The following is a 15,090-nucleotide window of genomic DNA, read 5'->3' on the forward strand; positions in this document are numbered from 1 at the left end:
CGTTCTACCTTTTCTTGCCTATTTGGTTTTGAGTTAGTTTCTTGAATTCTTTAGGGCGAGGGGCCTCGGGTGGCGAATAAGCACTAATGACGGCTACCAGAGCTTGCAGACGTGGCACCAGACTTCCAACAAAGGTGACGCAGGTCATTTAGATCGCTGGCCTCTCAGTGGAAGGGGGGGGATGCTATGCATCAGTGAAACGCCCCAACCACCTTAGGTTTATGACGCGGCCGGCCCTGTCGGGGTTGTAGGCGGCTTGCTGTGCATTAGTTTACAGTCTCATTGGGTGGTCGGTTTTGGGCACTCCTCGACACTGTGTGGTGGGTGGGCGCTCAAACAGTTTTGTCATTTTGGAAATGCCACTGTGTATTACCATCTGTTGCACCCTCAATAAACATATGTAATACTAAAATGCACTGAAAACGCTCGTGCCACCGAACTGCACCAGGTGAGCGCCGAGCGTAGAGAGGGAAACGCGTGTGAGGCACGCGGGCAGCAGGAACCAAGAAAGGAGCTGGGAGGGGGGGGCAGCAGAATACGAGAGGCACAGAGCACCTAAAGCGGGCAACAGGCTACGGAAGTGAGCGCCGTAGGCGCGAGGCACAATAAAATTGCAATATTACCAAAAGCTAGCAAAAGTAAAGCACATAACCAGAAACAAAGGCAATAATAATAACGAGCATAGAGATAAAGGCACTTATCTGACTGCGAGCAGCAAGAAAAGAGGAAGCTGCGCAGTCAGTGGTGACCTTTATTACTATGCTTGTTTACCACTGGTCAGTTATGCCATTTTTTCTACGTTCCCATTGGCCAGCCCGTTGCTTGGCCCCCTGGGAACTGTAATGTTTCACTTATCTTGGCTGCTGTGTAATAAAGCAAGATAAGGAAAAGCATAATAAGAGCCTCCAGTCTTGCCATAAAATTACGCTAAACAATTGCATCAAACCATCCAAACTTCCTTACAAACCACCCAGATCCCAAAAACAAATAAAAGAAAACGACTCAGGAAAACAAAAAAAGTTAATTTAAAATAAAATTGGCTAACATGTAACCATTCTTATTTCCTGTAAAAAAAATACAAAATCAACACCCAAAAGGTAGGAAAATCCTGGAATCCAATGAAAGACCTATCAATAAAACACCAAGGGCCTGATTATGAGTTTGGCAGATGGGTTACTCGATCACAAAAGTGACGGATATCCCGTCCGCCGTACTACAAGTTTCATTATATTCGATTTGATATAATGGAACTAGTAATATGGCGGACGTGATATTTGTCAAAGTTCTAGTCTTTGTCCTTTCCTTGGCAGAAGCAGAAATTGCAGGCCTAACCCACACAACACATAGCAAAAGGGGCTGTACTCCTCCTCACAGCTCTCCTTCACTTCTCATTGGCAAAGGTGCCTCTTAAGTCCAGAAGTGATCTAAAGTTCTGGGTTTTAAGGTCCACTACTTATACCCCATTTTGTCTTTGTTATTCTTGGTGCAGGGTCTCTGAGCCCAGTCCATACCGGTTCTGTCCTCCCTGGTGCAGTATGACCACAACAGGCCCTAATCAGGTGCAAGGAAATATCCTCCCACTACTCTAAATGGAGCCAATCCCCATTGAGCTCAGCTATGAGTCATCTAGGAAGGACCAGGCATACCTCAACCCCCCCTGCCCCGCCCCACCCCCAGTCGCGTAGCCGTCTACAGTGAATGCACATCCCAGCCCCTGTCACTCCAAAACCAGACAGTCAATCCATAAACAGGCATAGGCACACAGAACGGTTAAACAAGAAAATGCCAACTTTCTAAAAGTTGCATTATCAAACACACAATTTAAAATCATCTTTATCAAAAGATATGTTATTGAATTCTGAGTTCAGAGAGCCTAAACTTTATTCCTCTATCTTGCCCCAAAAGGATGTTCTACTTCTAAGAAGTTATAAAGTATCTCCCATTCTATCCTTTGGGACAGATAGCCTTTCAATAGTGAAAAACTAAATTGGCAGTATTTCACCAAGAACAGTGCAACAAAACAGTTTTAACAGAATAACTGTCGATGGGCCAACATGTTTCAGCCAAATGGGAACCGTCCCACGGCTTTCTTCAGGGCTTCTGCTCGATATGTATTGCTACTGCACGAACGTGAGCGTAATAAGTGCAAAAAAGGATATAGGAAATATTCATAATGGTATTGTTCCTCCATCTCAAGTGGTGTGTTTCACATCCAGCTTGACCGGGGACCGGACCTCACCTCTCCTGGACCAAGCTCAGGGAATGGGAGGCCCCGCTCTGTCTGTTGTTGCCTCGGACCGAACCTGAGACAAGGGGGAGGCCACCCCCTTGTCTCAGGTTCTGTCCGAGGTTTGTTTGCACTGTTCTTGGTTTTTAATTAGGGACCGAGCCAGTATTCTAATAAAACACTGTCTTTTTCTGGACTCTTTACCCTATTTTATTTCACCACTTCTCTTTGCACTGCACTATTCCCTTTGATTACTTCTCTTATGGTCAAAATGTGATTGTGGGCATGACCCATTTTGTGAGTCTGTAACAACGGGTTTGGTTTATGGTCTCAATGATCAAGAGACATACCATCCCTTAGTTTGGAGGACCAAATGAGAAGCTTTGATTATCATGATAGATTCATGGGAATCCACTGACTTTTTATTGAGTCTGACCAACAACCACTGGCGTCCTTGCTTTTTCTTTTGTCTTGTTTGTGCTTTTTACAGTTGCTGAGGCTGTGAAGGACTTGGTGCCTTAGACTCACTTAACTAATTGAGTCTGGCCCGGGAAGATGACTAAGGAGCTTCTTATAAGACCCTCTGACTTTATTAAATAGGACAAAAACTCAACATCTTACTAGCGCACGTTTGTCCGGATATGAATTGACTCTCTTAGCCAGTCATATCACGATTCGCCGCTGCACAACGCTCAATCCAGCCACATTTTTACCCTTTGTTGATGGTGACACTAGTTCTGATCCACATGATTGTGTCCTCCGGACGGAGGAAAAGACTAAAGGCTATGTGGACTTGACTGACACACCCCTCACTGACCCTGATGGTACCCTGTATGTGGATGGTTCTTGCTTCAAACTTCCTGACGGTAGCACAACTGCTGCCTATGCTATCACCACGTTACATATTACAGATATGGTGGTCCTAGACATAGAATTCCACACACAAATTTTCAAACAATTTTTAGCTCAGTTATTATTCATACCGGAAATTGATTCCTAAAGTGAAAAAGAAAAAACATAAGAGCCCAAAAACACACAGGTGTCCAATATACATACACACAAACCAGATTATCGTTATTAAAAGTAGAGGAGAGAACTCTACTGTTTATTCATAATAAAAATCTCCTCATATGGCAGTACACAAATATACAATATCTACAATTCGAGACAGAAGGGGTTACGGAGGGAAAACAAAAGTGTTTTAGAGTGAAATTCAAGTGCTCGTGCAAAGGATAGAAAGGACCAAGCGGTCAGGGGATATTGATTGGTATGATAATCAAGAAATCTGTTAGCTTAGATGTAGACAGAGCCAGCCCTCAAACGTTCGTTCGTGATGAAGTTTGTAATTGTCTTAGCAAAGGTCCCTTTGCTCAGATGGTTTTTTGATCTTCAAGGAAGGGTTGATGGGCAGGGGCATAAGAGATGCCGGCTCACTGTAGGGAAAGGCTGTCGACGTTTCGACCCAAGGATAAACAGGGCAAATTGTATCCTCATGAACGGGTCTTCATCAGGACGGGACGATGAAGGGAAAGAGCATAGTTACATTGGATTCATGTAACCCCAGTAGTTAAGTAGGACACCTGTAACACAAATGTAGGGGCTCAGTTTGTTTAAAACCAACAACATGAAGGTTGATGATAAGTACTCCAGAAGCACTCACCCTGTTAGTGGTGTGCCTATATGCCAACTGGACAATTCGTTAAAAGAGAGCCGAGCAAGCGTGCTCTCGAGTACTAGGAGGAAAAATAAGAAACATAAAGCCATCAGTGCTGTGTTTCTTACGTAGTGATTATCACATACAAAACATAGACTAGACAAAGACAAAAATGAACAATGTGAAGCTAGCTAATTGGACTCACCCTCGCTCAGTCGGCGAAAAGATGATGAGTTGGGTTTTCTGTGAAGCAATATACACGCTGTGTCTGTGGACAAGAATGTATAATGAGCTAAGTGTAACTGTTGACCCACTTAGCTCATTATACATTCTTGTCCACAGACACAGCGTGTATATTGCTTCACAGAAAACCCAACTCATCATCTTTTCGCCGACTGAGCGAGGGTGAGTCCAATTAGCTAGCTTCACATTGTTCATTTTTGTCTTTGTCTAGTCTATGTTTTGTATGTGATAATCACTACGTAAGAAACACAGCACTGATGGCTTTATGTTTCTTATTTTTCCTCCTAGTACTCGAGAGCACGCTTGCTCGGCTCTCTTTTAACGAATTGTCCAGTTGGCATATAGGCACACCACTAACAGGGTGAGTGCTTCTGGAGTACTTATCATCAACCTTCATGTTGTTGGTTTTAAACAAACTGAGCCCCTACATTTGTGTTACAGGTGTCCTACTTAACTACTGGGGTTACATGAATCCAATGTAACTATGCTCTTTCCCTTCATCGTCCCGTCCTGATGAAGACCCGTTCATGAGGATACAATTTGCCCTGTTTATCCTTGGGTCGAAACGTCGACAGCCTTTCCCTACAGTGAGCCGGCATCTCTTATGCCCCTGCCCATCAACCCTTCCTTGAAGATCAAAAAACCATCTGAGCAAAGGGACCTTTGCTAAGACAATTACAAACTTCATCACGAACTAACGTTTGAGGGCTGGCTCTGTCTACATCTAAGCTAACAGATTTCTTGATTATCATACCAATCAATATCCCCTGACCGCTTGGTCCTTTCTATCCTTTGCACGAGCACTTGAATTTCACTCTAAAACACTTTTGTTTTCCCTCCGTAACCCCTTCTGTCTCGAATTGTAGATATTGTATATTTGTGTACTGCCATATGAGGAGATTTTTATTATGAATAAACAGTAGAGTTCTCTCCTCTACTTTTAATAACGATAATCTGGTTTGTGTGTATGTATATTGGACACCTGTGTGTTTTTGGGCTCTTATGTTTTTTCTTTTTCACTTTAGGAATCAATTTCCGGTATGAATAATAACTGAGCTAAAAATTGTTTGAAAATTTGTGTGTGGAATTCTATGTCTAGGACCACCATATCTGTAATACTTGATACCCAGGTCCTAGGACTCATTTCGGGTTACCCCATATATAATAACGATCACCACGTTACAGACAGTAGTGGAAAGTGAGAGAATACCTTAACAATCATCACAGGCTGCTGAGTTAGTAGCACTGATAAGAGCGTGTGAACTGAGTACGGGGATGGCCGTCAACATCTACACTGACTGCCAGCACGCCTTTGGCGGAGTGAGAAACGAGTTTGAATAACCGCTAACGCCGAATTAGCTTCCTGACATGTACGAAAACATCCACTAATACTGAAACATGACAAATCTTTCCCTCAGTATGCAGTTGTTAATCAGCTACCGAAAATAAAGACCTGAGAGTGCCCGAATTCGCTTTGCATTGGAAATTGTTATTGGATTGAAAATGAATGCCGCCTTTAAGACTGGCAACCACTGCGTAGAAGCATAACTTTAAGGCCACAAATCTACTTTGGCATCACACAGTTGTCAAAGAAAAGATTAATCCAGCCCTGCTGAGAGTTCGGTAACTCATAAAGCCAGAACTCGAAACGCGTCGGCTATGCGGGATTTAAGTCTTTGATAAATCTTTGTAACACTTAGAGTATTAGGATTAGTTGCTCTCTAGGTGTAAAAAGCTTTTCTGAGTTGTTCGATTTTATGCAAAACTTTATGAGATTGAATATATGTATATATAAACTGTTTTTTTTACATGTTTAATGTTATGTAATGTATTAATGTATTGAACTTCACCGTGTGTCTAAATGTATTGTAAATATATGTGGAGGTATATGTACAATATGATATAATTTAGTTGTTGTCAGATTGTTTTTCATTAATGTGACATTTTGTTTGGTAGATGATGTGTTATTGTTGTGGTTAAATAGATATCCTTTTTTCTACAAAATAATTTAAAATAAAGAGGCAAAAATCACTGCCGAGATAAACATATACATTTTTGTTTATCGTATTCTTGGATCGGAAATTTGATCTAAACTAATTGAGGTGTGGGTAAATTTTCCTAATTCTTGATTATGAGGCCCTACCCCCCCTCTATCCCTTCGGGCCAAACCCCTTTTTCTTATCAAATAAATATTCCGACATTGAATACCCATTGTTGATTGATTATTTACATGAATTGACCACTAACCTACGTCTCATTCATCGTCAGGTACAAGATATCCTGCCACCCAAACCCGAGGGCCCTGGTCACACCATCCAGCCAGGCAACTGGGTCTGCATCCGCAACTTCCAGAGAACAAAGACCTTGGAGCTGAGGAGGAAGCGGCCTCAGCAAGTGTTGCTGGCTACCAGGTCTGCAGTGAAGGTGGCAGGAAGAAAAAACTGGGTTCACAGAGTGCACTGCAAGAAGGTGCCTCTACCACTACCATATGACCGGTGGGCCAAGGAAAGCCTGGGAGACGATGAATGTGAGAAAGTCCTGCTCTTTGTACCCTTCAGTGACGCCAACACTGCCTGGGCTTCATCTGAATGAGAGGACGACAACATCCTGCAATCTGCTGTTCCTCCACATCTGAGGTTGAGGGACACTCAACAGCCTGAGCCTTTGTTTCCTGATCAAAGAATGCCCAGGTCCACCCGGTACAACCTCCGACCCAGGAAAAAAGGACTGAAGAGACAAAGGTCTCTGCCCTCTGCTTGACATGGTCCGACAAATCGCTGCAGGGCTGTGATACCGAGGCGCATTTTGACCGGAGCCGGAACAGCGACCGGAGCGTGCCAATAGGGCTGCCGGAGTCACTGACGGGTGAAGCAACCACCAATCACAGGCACCAACTAAGGAAATACAAAGTGAAGCAGACGATGAACAAAATGAACACTGAAAGCTTAAAGAGCAAAGAAATAAAGAAACAAGAGTACATAAAGACAATACGTATCCAGTACTCGATCTGTCTAATCGTACTAATGACTGTTTCATTGGGACTGGCCTGCCTCTGATGGGTAATACACACTGCCCTTGCAGCACCTGAGCATCCTACCTCTACAGAATCACCTCATCACCATGTGTCATTACCCACCCATGAGAAGAACAGAAGGACAGGTTTCTTTAACAACACTTTCATTCAAATGTTACACCAGCACCTGCGTGTGGTGAACACAACAAACTGTTGGGTATGTGGGTTGCTGCCCCATACTGCAAGCACTGGGATGTCCCTGATTCCTGCTCCTTTTTCTCAAGCTACTTCGGCCTACGGCTGGTACACTGTGTTCGTTGATGCATTCTATTCAGGTGACACATTCACACGATCCCTGGGGAAGATCAGTAGCAGACAAGCATTCCGCCACATCATGGCTGCGGAGTGGCCAAGCATGGATAAAGATTCAGCAGAAAAGAATGAATATGAGAACAATCATGAGTCTTTTTATCAATCGAACATCTACAATGGTGGGGGAAAGAAAAGACTGCCACCTCTCAGGGACCTCCCTGTCTACCCACATCCCGCCAATACTGCATGAAGAGCAGTGGAACAGTATGGGTGGGAGAAAGTGACTGTGCCTACACACTTCAGCTAAATGGTTCGACTCGCCCGGCTCTGGTGTCTTCACTGAATACCTATTTTGTGTGTGGGAACAAGGCCTACAACTGGCTGCCCAAGTCTTGGGCAGGCACCTGTTACATTGCTTGGTTGCTCTCCCCCACCTACACAGCCGATGCAAAACACCACATCCAGAAGAGAGGTGTGGTTGATACTGAAGACACAGCTGGCCAAGAATTTGGTGACTTTTCTAAAGGGTTCCCCCCCTTTTGGGGCCCTATGGTCAATAGTCGCAATCTCCGACATCTCACCAGGGTGGTAGAAGCCACCATCAACGCAACTGCCGGTGCCCTCAGTAACATCACAGCTGAACTTCAAGCGGACCGCCTCATGACTTTACAGAACTGAATGGCTCTTGACATAATACTGGCGGATTGTGGAGGAGTCTGCACATGGATCTAAACAAGTTGCTGTATTTACATACCTGATAATGCACCGACAGTTTATTAAGCAATCCAGAAGCTCCATAAGATTGCTTCTGACATCCATCAGGATGAGGGTTCATGGTGCCTAACAGGCTGGTTTTGGAGCATTGTATCTCAGTGGGGATGGAAGATAGTGATTGTTATTGCAATCCTTGCAGCCGCATTGTTCTCTCGCTGCCTCTGTGTTCTATGCATGCCCGGGCTGTGTGGGCTCTGTGCCACCTCTTTGGCACACAAACAAGTGAATTCACACCATCACAATGCCATGATGATGATCAAGAAAGAGTTCCAGGAGATGATGGACATTGACCTATATGACGACTGATTGTTGCCTCTGCATGGCAAAAGGAGGGACTGTTGAACTGTAATTAAAATGACCCACTAGACTCCATTTTGTGTTGCCATGCTCTCTGCAACCTGGTGAAGAATTGCTTTCCACGTCCCTGTTGGTCGAGCCAATTCCAAGAAGCTGCCTGTGTACCTCACCCCCCAGTTGTGTCAGAGACTTAGCCACATCCTGCCCACCGTTGGTAACTCAGCCTGTCACGACCAACTCCTGTGCCCCGTTACCACACCATCTGATCAAGGAAGCACGAGGCTGCGCCCTGTGACCACACAATTGGGCAAGGAAGTACGAGGCTGTGTACATTGTGCAATCAGAGACAGATGTCTGCTGGCCTCGATTGCACCATATGAGACTGACGAAGAACTTGTCTGATGAGGATCTTGTCAAAATGTGGAACTATGTATTGTGCAAATGGGCGTGGCTAGCGCTATAAGTATGTGTGCGCTGCAGAGTAAAGCAGCAGTCTCCGTAGAATTGTCTTTGTACCATTCTGGGACTTTGTCCTTAGCTCGAGCTAATAAATAACTCACTTCCCTCCACGGCTGGTTGTCCTGGTCTCTTTGGTAATGTATGATTTAAGGAAGAAGAACAAGTAGATTCTAGGTGTCCCCTGCACCGCTGGCTTTGACTCTCCTAGTGGGGGGGCGGGGGTCTTCAAAAATCCGGTTCTACACACTGCACCCTGCCAAAGGGATTAACTTGGGCCTACCTTAGGGGTGTCTTACATGTGAGAAAATGGAAGGTTAGGGCCAGGGAAGTGGGTTCACTTGCCAGGTCGACGTGGCAATTTAAAACTGCATGCAGACACTGTAGTGGCAGGTCTGAGATACCTTTTTAAGGGCTACTCGTGTGGGTGGCACAATCAGTGCTGCAGGCCCACTAGTAGCATTTGATTTACAGACCCTGGCACACTCAGTGCCCTTTATTAGGTACTTACCAGTAAATCAAAAATGCCATTCAGGGAGAACCAATGGTAATATCAATTTACACAGAGAGCACTTGCACTTTAACACTGATCAGCAGTGGCAAAGTGCCCAAAACATCTAAGACAGCAAAAACAAAGTCCTGCACAGCATCAAAAATACAAGTGGTAGAGGCAAAACGTCAGGGGAACCACACCAAACGATGTCAAATCAAACACTTGGCAATTGTGTATATATTTTATGTGGTGTTTTTGCTAACTGTTTATAAGGTGTTGCAACCTGCTTACTACTTTGAGAAACAGTTTCTGATATTATCATCATATTTAAATGTTCTCATTTTGGGTTCAGGACATAAATAAGTTTGCTGGAATCACAGTTACAGCATGAGCAATTGTGTATCGCAAATTGTAAATGAATATCAGATACAAATGTGTAATGTCCAAACTAACCTGGTCTCAGTGTACTGTCGGGTAATGTCCCACTGGCATATTACTATATAGAGAAGAAAGGGGGGTGGATGAAGCAAACCAAGAAACGTGGTTGTAAACAACAGACGTGAGTGAGAATAACAATAAGCAAAGAAAACAGAGGGAAATTAAGAGCATTCGCAAACAAGTGGGGAGAGATAAAAATGGTGGGGAGGGAAGAGTGTAGAAGGGAGACATGAGTGAGAGAAGATGAGTTTGGAAATAATGGAAGAAGCCACATAGCGAATAGTGATGAAACCATTGCCTCAAATCTATCAAAACCTCAAAAAACAAAATAGAAATTGGAGCAAAAAATTTAACAGCATCAACAGATAGGTTACGGGTGGCATGGAGGGGGATAGACAACCGAGGAGTCTTGGCGAGTGTGATCAAAAAACATCCTACTTTAGTCTCGGTATGCCTATCAACCACCAACACGGGGACTGACATTGTTAATTCCTTTTGTGAGCTATGTAAGGTGATAAACGGAGAAATTTCTAAACCAGTCCCAACCCACACTAATAATAATCCTAGGTGGTTCGACACCGCTTGTTCCAAAGCCAACCGGGAACTCAGGGCTGCCCTAACTGCAGCACCACGAGACCCATCTCTGGTAAGGTCTTTGAGACTCAGGTACAAATCTTGTTTAAAATCTAGATCAGATGAACTACTAAAAGATCACTGGGACTCCCTTGTCCGTACTGCAGCCCTACGAGACACTGGAGGATTTTGGAGGGCTGTCAAGAATCTCAGGTCATTGGGCTCTAACATCTGTCCCATTAATTGCAACATCACGGGGGATGCGTGGGTTGACCATTTTTCTAAGATCTATGACGCCCCTGTGACTGGCAATCCAATTATAACCATCCCTGCCATACAGCCACTAAATATTTTGTTGTCTGAAGTTGAAGATGCAATCACTGAAAGCGCTGGCAACAAGGCTCCTGGCCCAGACGGCTAATTCATCGATCAAATCAAATGCGAACTTGACTTCTGGGCACCCTTGTTATGCAATGTATTTAACAACCTAACCACCACTGTTGTGCCGACAACATGGTCTTGTAGTACCATCGTGCCCATATTTAAAAAAGGCGATAGACTTGACCCTGGCTGCTATCGCCCAATATCTTTAATTGATAACACTCTAAAAGTTTTAGGCAGGGTTCTCTTTAATAGAATTAGCACTTGGGCAGAAGAACATACCATCCTACATCCCTGCCAGCTAGGGTTCAGGAGTAAAGTGGGCACAGTGGAACAGTGTTTGAACCTTAACCTACTTATGGCCAAATATACTATTGCTAAAAAATCACCCATATATTTTGGTTTTATGGATTTAAGTTCTGCGTTTGATTTTGTTAATCGTTCTCGTTTATGGTCAGCTTTGTTAACTTATGGTTTAGATGAATCTTTAGTTTATTTTCTGGCATACCTTCATAGCGATTTGAAACCCGTGTTCGTATAAATAATGATGGCGAAGTCTCCAATGATATTTTAATTGGTAGGGGGGTCAGACAAGGTTGTGTATTGGCCCCCCTACTTTTTATTTTGTATATTAATGATTTGAGTACCTGTCTGAGCAAATTAACTAATGATGTTCCGCAAGTTAACGGCAATTCAGTTCCCGCATTGCTCTACGCGGACGTTGCGGTCCTTATGGGCCGCACCCCTAATGCCTTGCGAATCTTAATTTCTGGCTTTGTTAAATTCATGGCAGACCTTGGGCTTTGTACCAATTTTAAAAAATCACTTATAATGTCTTGTGGCCCAAAAAGTTATAAAATAAGCCATATCCAATTAGGGGATGATATTTTAAAACGCACTTGCACTTTCCCATACCTCGGTCTGCTATTTGCTAACACTGGCTCTTGGCAACCCCATGTCGCCCTGGGTAGGAATAAAATGAGCAAGGCCATCAATTAATTAACCTCCCTTCGCCAACCCAAACAAGCAGACGTGATTGTGTCACTTTTACAAATCTACAGAACACAATGTCTGCCTGTGGGCACCTATGGTGCCGAGATATGGGGTTACTCCAACAGCACACAATTACAGTCCGAAGAAAATAGATTCTGTCGGAAGATTCTAGGGGGGTCATAAGTGCACCAACTTATATTTGTCACAGGGAACTAAACCTCCCCTATATTGAAGATTTTATAAGATCTAGACCCGCACTGTTTTGGATAAAAATTTGGTGTAATCCTGCTGCATCCTTGTCACGTGATATCATCAAGGACTGTTTGAAATGTGAGAAGGCTAATCGCATACCCTGGTTTATGGCTGTAGAAAACAGCTTATCAAGTGTGGGCCTGGGTCACCTTTTTACATCCCCACAATTGATTGATCAAATATATAAGAACTTAACAAAAAGGGCTCTTTATGAAAGTTATCGCAAGGAAAGGCTAAGGCGTGACCTGACAAAACCTTCTATAATTAGATATACTGCCTTTATGGAGCCATGTGAGAAACCATCTGCCCCGCCTCAGAGTTATTTACACCTAAAACTAGGCAGATGGACCAGGAGTTTGCTATTCCGATTCAGAGACGGAAGTATTATAAATCTACTTTGTTTTCCGTTAGGTTTTAACAAATGTGTGGAAAGTATCAAATGTCCTTGTAATCTCGGTGGTACACAAAGTTTGCTTCATTTCATTTTCTTTTGTGGCTTTTACAGATTGCACACTTTGCACTTTATAATGCCGTATTGTAGGAAAAATGCTCTGACTGATTTTAATCTAGCTTTTATTGATATTTTAACGTTAAAAACTGATGAAGCCATCTTCAGAGTGAGCAGCTTTCTTAAAGCAGCTGTACGATCACGTGCTTCTCTGCTAATTGATTGAAACATTTGCACTATGCTTATTTTTTGCACTTCTGCTATTGCACAATGCACATCTTTGCACTAAGAATTGTATTTTTGCACATGATTAAATTGTATGTGGATATGAGTTTGGATATGTGGGACGGAATCTGTGTTTTATATTATATTTGATGAATTTTATGCTGTACTTTTATGGATGTTTTTACAATCCGAATAAAGATCATTTGACTTGACTTGACATTGTCATTTCAAAATGAGGGGAGTAGCTTTTTTAGTTGTATAACATAAAGGTTGAACATGGATGCAATCAATTGTGATACAGAATATTTGTTAAGGAATTTAGCAATGCATGGTTAACAGTTTACAAGCAACAGCTAAAATTGATGTACTGTCTACACTTAAATGTATAACATGCTAATGGTAAATATTTTATTGTTACCTATAGGTACCCCTGAAGAAGGGCTTTGGCCTGAAATACATCGGGATTTTTATAAATACTGCCTTGAACAAACAATGCACTAATCCTGTTTCAGTATGAGGCCGGGTTGGGCACTACAGTAACATAAGAAGCTTGGGGACTGGCATAAGCATATCTGCATGTGGATTGGACTAAACGCTTGAAAGTTAAAGTTTGAAAGTTGAAAATTGGAAAACACGGATTACTTGTAGAAAACGTAATGAACTGACGCAAAAAATATAGCGCATAACAGCAGTGCAGCTGGGGTGGGGCTACAGGTCGCCCCACACTTCAAATTGTGTGTTAGAACCTGCTGATAAAACAAATGTTCTTGGTAATTCCCATATTGCTCCAAGTAGTCAGGGTCAGACTATATCAAATACGAAACATGCAGTAAAAATATCCATTGGGTTGGTCATTCCCTCGCACTAGCACACGCTCAATCTTTCACACATTCTTGCTCTCTCTTGCCCACCTTCTTTGGCCATTAGGGTCATCAAGCCAACAAACTAGCTTACCTGCTTAGAAGTCTGTGACTAACACATGCCAAACAGATCAGAAAAACAGCTACTCTGCCCTCTAACCTAGCTCATTGAATCGGAGCCTTTGGGTGTAAGTTTACATGGCATGTGCAATAAGCCACCAAGCTAGCTTATTAGTATTGTAATATGTGACATGTAGATCACTGACAGAGCACAGTAGCAGCCTCTCCACCTCCTTAACCATCTGATTGAGACTCGAGCCTGTAATCAGAAATTCTAGTAGTATCCCGGTCAGTCGCCAAATTTGTTTATGTATATACAGCTACATTTTAACCACATATTTTTAACAAAGACCCTCAAGTCTTGAATACATTTGAAGGACATAAAGAATATTAAGAAAATGTTTCTCTCTCCTACTGCCCCCCCTCCTGACCTTCAGAAACATCTTGAGACCCCTCTTGACACCTGCACTCTTACCTGCACGTGCCTTCATTTTTTGTTAGTGTAGGAAGGTGGCTACCTGACTATGCTTACCCCAGATTTTTTGCCTTGTTTTTAGCTGGTTTTTTACTTAGTTGGCCTGGTTCCCTGCTAATCAGGGCCCCAGGCTATCTGCTCTCTCTGTAAAATGGATTCCATGTACCCTAGGTGCATAACTAAATTGGCTTGGGTCACCTTAACAGCCCCTGTACAGAGCACTATAGGTGCCCAGGGCATAGGTGCATCCAAGGACTACCAGGGGCTGCAGCATATCTTTTGCCACCCCTGGCTGGCTATCTAAAATTGGCACAACTGGCTGATCACTCAGCTGGGGCAAGGTGGTGTAATCACCCCTTGCTTAGATATAGTATGCCTATATCTAAACCAATCTGGACACATATAAACCTATAAGCCACTCCTATGGCAGGCCTTAACAATCCTGGAGGCAGAGTGCGTGGTTTTATGTGAGATGGTGCTCTAGCATGAGCTGAGCCTGTCTGCAGCTGTCGGGACCAATTCCCTAAGCTGTTCCGGGATAATGCCATACCATATACTATTAAGTGCATTATAATTAAGGCTCCCGGTTTTCCGTTTAAACGGATTTTTACACATAAATACAGACGGAAAACTTGTTTTCCTTTTTCTGTATTTATAAATAGAAACAGAAAAATACTGCCAAAAGAAATGGCCAGGTGAAATCTGAAGTCACTGTAACTGCCATCAAACTGCTGCTCTGGAGAGGAATGAACATGTGCAGCCTGGAGTGCTGTGTCTTTCCACCCCCAAACCGAAGGAAGCGCCTTAGCTGCTCATTTCCTCCCTGCACAGAAACTTTGTTCTATAGGTACCCATTTCTTACTGCCAGTATTTTGGTTCTGTTCTAGTTATGAGCGGATGTGGGCTACTTGAACAT

Source organism: Lissotriton vulgaris, chromosome 12, assembly GCF_964263255.1.
Source record: "Lissotriton vulgaris chromosome 12, aLisVul1.2, whole genome shotgun sequence".
Classification (NCBI taxonomy): Eukaryota; Metazoa; Chordata; class Amphibia; order Caudata; family Salamandridae; genus Lissotriton; species Lissotriton vulgaris.